The following is a 6,000-nucleotide window of genomic DNA, read 5'->3' as shown; positions in this document are numbered from 1 at the left end:
TCCTCCCTTCCTACTTATACCTCCTCCTCCCTCCTCCCTTCCTCCCTAGGCCTCCTCCTCCTCCCTCCTCCCTTCCTACTTATACCTCCTCCTCCTCCCTCCTCCCTTCCTCCTTAGGCTTCCTCCTCCTCCCTCCTTCCTTCCTACTTAGGCCTCCTCCTCCTCCTTTGGTTCACAAACGCTTCCTAGGCCTCCCCTCCTGTTCTCCAGTGCCCTCAGGAATGCCCTGTCCCTGGTAGATCCTTGGTGGCCCAGGGTGGCCTGGCCCTACGTGCTCCAACTCCAGCCTGGCCTTCACTTCGCCTGTGGCCTGGCCCTGTGGCCGAGTTAGAAGGGAATCAATCACTGGCTTGTTCTTTCTCTATGTCAGGAAACCCTGGCAAAGCCCCAGCTGAAAGCTGGCCTGGCATTGGATGGCAGGTCTGGGATCACTGGAACTGTCTCCCCTGCTTTATAGCTGAGGCCAGTGAGTCCTTGAAGCCCCTGCACACGTCACCGGGGCTCCAGGAACCTCTGCTGAGGAGGGGCTGGTGCGGCCCAGCTGGGTAGCAGGTACGGGGCGGCTGGGAGCGGCTCCGGCTCCGGGCTGCCTCTGCCACCGACAAGACCCGGGGTCTGGGCAATCCCTTCTCCACTCCGGACCTCGGCTTCCCATCCATCGGTGCAGGTGGTTAGATAGGTGCTCTGGGGCCCGCTGTTTCCATCTCAACGCTATTACACTCGGAGCTGGATTCTTCCTTGCAAGGCAGCCGTCCTGTGCTCTGTGAGAAGCTGAGCTGCACATCTGGCCTCCCGCAGTGAGGTGCCAGGGTCCCCTCCCTCCACCTGCGCAATCATTAATTTCCCCAGACATTGCCACATGTCCCTGGGGGCAGAACCACCCTGGTGGAGACCCCAGCTCCAAAGGCCCTCTTGATCTTGCCCTAGGCCCCAAGGGTGGGCCTCAGGGGCCATGAGCCCCCTGGATCTATAGCAAAATGGTGTGCACATATATGCACTTTTCTGGGGAGAAGCCACAGAGGTTACGGGGTCTAAAAGGAAGGTATGCACCAAGATTAGAGTCCCGGTGGCTGCTGTGCTTGCCCGATGCCGCCCACGAGGAGACCCCCGCCATCCTTGCGCAGAGGAGCCAGACAAGGCGTCTGACTCCCGGCACCAGGCTGAGCTCTGCCTCTGGACCAGGCCACATTCCCTGACCCCGAAGATCTCCGGTCTTCCGCCGCCTCTCCTTTCCCTCATTCTCATTAGAAAATCTCTTCCACAAATTGCCCCTTTATCTGAAGTATTCCTATCGGGTTTCTAAACACCGCTGATGGAACAGGGCTATTACATATGCGATCGCCTGCATTTATTTACATATCAGCAGCAAAAGGGGGCCTGGTTTTTCATCTGGGTGACACAGCTGCACTTGTAGAAAGGGCGTCTATTAAAAGGGCCATTGCTTGGTTCAAGCTGCAGAGTCTAATTGGCTTCTCAGGGACACTTTTTTATTATTACCATTTGCTTGGGGAACTGTTCATTTGAGCAAACGATATTAAATGACTATTGTCTCAGTCTTTAAGGAATTACCAGCTGAAAAACAATGCGGAGATGTCAGCCGTGGCGTGACAAAGGCTTCTGGCAACGCGTCTGCCATGGACCCGGCCTGCCGCATTTCCTATCAGCAATAAGCTGGTTTCAGTGGTTCCGCAGAACCTGCAATTAACTGGAATAGATTTTCCTTCCCCTTTTACAACTACTGCAGGAAAACAGTGGAATTACATGCAAATACAACACACTTAGGAATGTCTATTTAAATTGCGTCAGATTTGAGCATCTATTGAGTGAAAGAAGCAACAGCAACTCGTATTTGGGGGAAGGGTAGGACAGGCGGGGGCCTCCATCCCCATCTGAGGCTCTGAGGAGCTCTGTGGCCTGCTGGACACCAGCTCTCCCAGCTGGTTTCTGGTTCCCTGCAGTGGGGTTCCCCGGGGCCCCTTCCAGCCCTGCTCAAGCCGCATGTCTGAAAGCAAGGCTGGCAGAGCTGAAGAGTCGAAACTCCGACGCGCCCAAACGCTCTGCGCTTCAGCGTTCCCGCCTGTCCATGGAAATGACGGTGCTTCCCTCCTATGTTTGCTGTGGGGGTTACAGAGCTCCTGCTGCCGTGGGCTCCAGCTGGGTTTGGTACGTGCTGAGGCCCCGTGCTTGCTGTCTTTCCTGCTGTCACCGGTGGGCGTAGCCACCCTAGACAGCCCAGGGGCTCAGAGTATTTATACACATGGTAAATACTGGGGCAGGCCGCTGGTCCTCAACGGGACAGTTTTGCCACCCAGGGACCCTGGGCAGTGTCTGCAGAGGCTTTGGGTGGTAGCGTTGGAGGTGGCCGATGTGGTGCCTCCCATAGGCAGAGAACAGATCCGTCCCAAATGTCAGTGGCGCTGAAGCTGAAAAACCCTAAGGTAGGAGAGAGCAGATAGCAGGATGGAAAACAGGAGGGGATACTGGGGCTTGGGAGCAGGAGACACTGTGGGGACCCGTGGGTGAAGCGACACCATTGGAGAGCAGCTGGCACCTTTGCTGTACCACTCAGTGTGCTGGTCCCATCCTCACCCACGGTGCTTTCCCCTGTCTGTTCCCTGACTCCCCGGGACCCTCCCTTGGATTGGAGACCTGGGCACGTCGGGCTCAGAGAGGCAGGGCTCAGAGAGGCAAGGCTCAGCCAGGCTCACCCGGCATCCCCCACACTGACCTGGGTCTACCGCCTTCTCCCACGGTGGAGCCCCGGCGGAGCCCCCACCATGGATATTTGTTCTTGTCCCTGTCAGGAAGATGACCAGGAGCTCAGAACAACACTGTGGGCCACAGCAGGTGCGCTGAGAGAAGACACATGGTTCACGGAATCCTAAGAGTGTCACTACTTCACATTGCTCAGGACACCCTAGAAGCCTGTGAGGTCACAGCCTGTGGCCACCCACCAAACAGGGAAAAGCCCCCCCAGGCCTGCGGGCCTCCACCACCTCCCGTGACCTCACGAGAACCAGCCGCAGGGAGCAGCGGTCAGACCCACGGCTCCAGTCCATCCTGGGTGATGCAGGCCCCAAGGCTGTGGGACGCGCTGGGCTGGGTTCTCCCAGGAGGTGAGGGCTGAGCTGGACTGAGGCTGGCAGGGACAGGGGAGATCCACAGAGTAGGGTGACTGGAGCTCTTGCTGGTTGCACTGCACTCAGGCCTGGACCCGCAGGAGCCCACCTGGGCTCCTGCCTGCTCCCAGCCTCCCCAGTGCCCCATCTGTGGGCTGTCAGCGGCGCTCTAATTAGCGGCCCGCAGGTGACACACACACACGGCATCTGTAACTTCTCCGCAGCCGACTCCCGAACAGCTCACAAAAAGCCCCGGGGTGGTTTTCATCATGATCCTCAGTGCCTCTGGGGAGAAGCCTGACGTGTGGGATGTAGCGGTAGGTTTGAGTCTCTGGAAGAACAGCGGGGGTGGGGGTCGGCTCCCATATTGGGAGGGAAGCCAGGCGTGTGTCAACGCAGTGAGCCCAGACGAGAAACAGCGGCTGATACAGAGGGCCACGGCTCTCCGCTGCTGTCAGCCACACCTCTCCACCGCAGCCCCACAGCTCAGGTCAGAGGCCCCAGAGAAACTTCCAGCACCGTGGCCAGGTACACGGCAGTTCGCAGGGGAAGTTATAAAGTTCAAGGAAGAACAAAGCTGGAATGAGCTTCCCAGAATGAAAACATAACATTTCAGAGGTAATTTCATAAAAGGAGTCATCAGACCAATATATCACCACGTCGATTTTAACTGCGGAGTTTAAAATAACCTTTGCTCTGATGTTTATTGAATTGTGGAACCTGCAGGCTTCTAGAGAAAGAATCTAAATGTTACATGCATGTCTGCTTCAGACAGCCTGTGCCATGCTGTAACGGGTTGTCCTGGAGCCCATGATGGCACCCAGGAATCAGGGTACAGCACACTATATCTTATACTCCTGAGGCCCTGGGGTATGGGTTCTGGGGGAGCCAAGACCAGGGGCACCCCTTGGATCGAGGCGGCTGGCAGCACTGGAGATTCCGTCAATGTGGGTTCACAAACACTTCCTGAGTACCCACTTGGTGCCAGCTCCTGGGACAGACTCTGGAGGCTCAAAGGCAAATTAAAGCAGGTCCACGTCACCAAAGGGAGTCCAGGCTAGGAAGGAGGGCCAGGGAGGTAAGTGGGAAATGGGAAATGACTCTCTGTTTATTCATCTCCGCATCCATCTGCACTTTCACTCACTCTGCCTCGCACATGTGCGTTCGTGGCCCTCACAGCTGGGCCTGCCCTGGTCCCCGTGACAGCCCTGAGCCATGCAGGGTGCTGGGCGCCAGGCACGTGGCTGCAGTGGAAAACACACACCTTGTTTTGAAGAATTAATACAGAACGCAGAGTACAGAATGCCTCAAACAGTGTTTATGTTGCTCACATGTTGAAGTATTATTTTTGACATACTACATTAAATAAAATATATTATTAAAATCAATTTCACCTGCTTCTTTTTACCTTTATAAATCCAGCTATTAGAAAATTAGAAATTATACACGTGGCTGGCATTTCTCTTAGACAGCTCTGGCCAATAGCCAGGCAGCTGAATTTCAAATCCTGGCTCTGCTGTTAAACTGCTAACGTGATCTGGGAAAAGTCACTGAATCTCCGCGGCGTGGCCGCGTCAGCCGGCCCAGGGCAGCCAGGCCTGTTTTGATGCAAAGGCATCAGACTTACTGTGCCTGCCCCCCTTAGCATGAAGGGTCCACAGCTCCTTAGCCGCCTACTTTCCTGCTTTCTCCAAGAATATTTACGATTGACTTGATATCTGATTGATGCTTAATACGTGCCGGGTGCGTTAGGACTGCAAACCCTCCGGGAAGTCACAGACACAGAACAATCGTGGCACCATGCACAGCACAAAGAGGCTGTGGACTCACAAAGGTGCAAGCAACTGAAGCAGGCCCCTTGCCTTCCAGCCCGGGTCATGCCATGGCACCGCCCATGCTCCATGGCTCTGCACACAACTGTCTTCCTGGGGCTCCGAAGGCAGCAGAGCTGGCGGCTGCCCCCTGGAAGGTTTCCATGACAACACATGGCAGGACTGGCAGCAAAGGGTTGCCCCACCAGATCCTGGGGGTTTGCTGACCCAAACCCCAATCCCCGATCCTTTTCTCAACCCCAACGACAGCCTCGTGGATCCGTCCTTCCATGCCTGTCACTGGCCTGTCTCAAGGTACTGCGGATGGCCCTCCCACACAGCGTGGGCTGGGCAGTGGTGGTGCCATGTCCCAGCGGCCACGGTGAGGACAGAGAGGGGAGCAGCCATGAAGGAGGTGGTGCTGGCAGGTGAGAGGAAGCCAGGCAGGGCCACAGGAGCATCAGAAGGTGAAGCATCCAGACACACTGTGGTCCAGGGAGGCAGAGCGACCCTTGCCGTCTGAATCGTAGGTCGGGAAGCTTTCTGTGGAGGGCCAGTAGTCCTCTGTTTCAGGTTTTGTGGACCAAGGGGTCTCAGCTTTTCTGCTGTTGTGTGACAGAGGCCTTAGAATGCATGCGAATGAAGGTGCACGCCTCTGTTCTGACCAAACCTGTTGTAGACAGTCTGTAGCCTGGGTCAGCCCGAGGGTCGTTGTTCACAGACCCGTGTCCTGAGCCCTTGAGGGACACTGATGTAAGCCACGTGGGCCAGGCAGTGGGCGGTCCCCAGGCTGCAGGGACTGAACATGCCCATGCTTCAAGCATCTCTCGTCCTCACAGCGTTTGGGGTGACCAGGAAGCCTTTGAGGTTGGGACGGCTGTCCCTGCCATTTAAAGAAGCCAGGGTGCTGAACACCAGCTGGGAGAGCCCAGCAGCCCACGCGCAGTGGCCCTGACTGAGGGAGGAGCCTGGACTCCCACCCCTCCTCGCTGGAGGCTGTGGGCTGCTTCCCCCCCGGGTGCTGAACTGTCTCCACTGGGGTGGCTCGGCTCCTCTGACCACCAGCTCCT

This window comes from Cebus imitator, unplaced genomic scaffold (genome assembly GCF_001604975.1).
Source record: "Cebus imitator isolate Cc_AM_T3 unplaced genomic scaffold, Cebus_imitator-1.0 Scaffold449, whole genome shotgun sequence".
Classification (NCBI taxonomy): domain Eukaryota; kingdom Metazoa; phylum Chordata; class Mammalia; order Primates; family Cebidae; genus Cebus; species Cebus imitator.
This window is presented reverse-complemented; position numbering follows the sequence as displayed.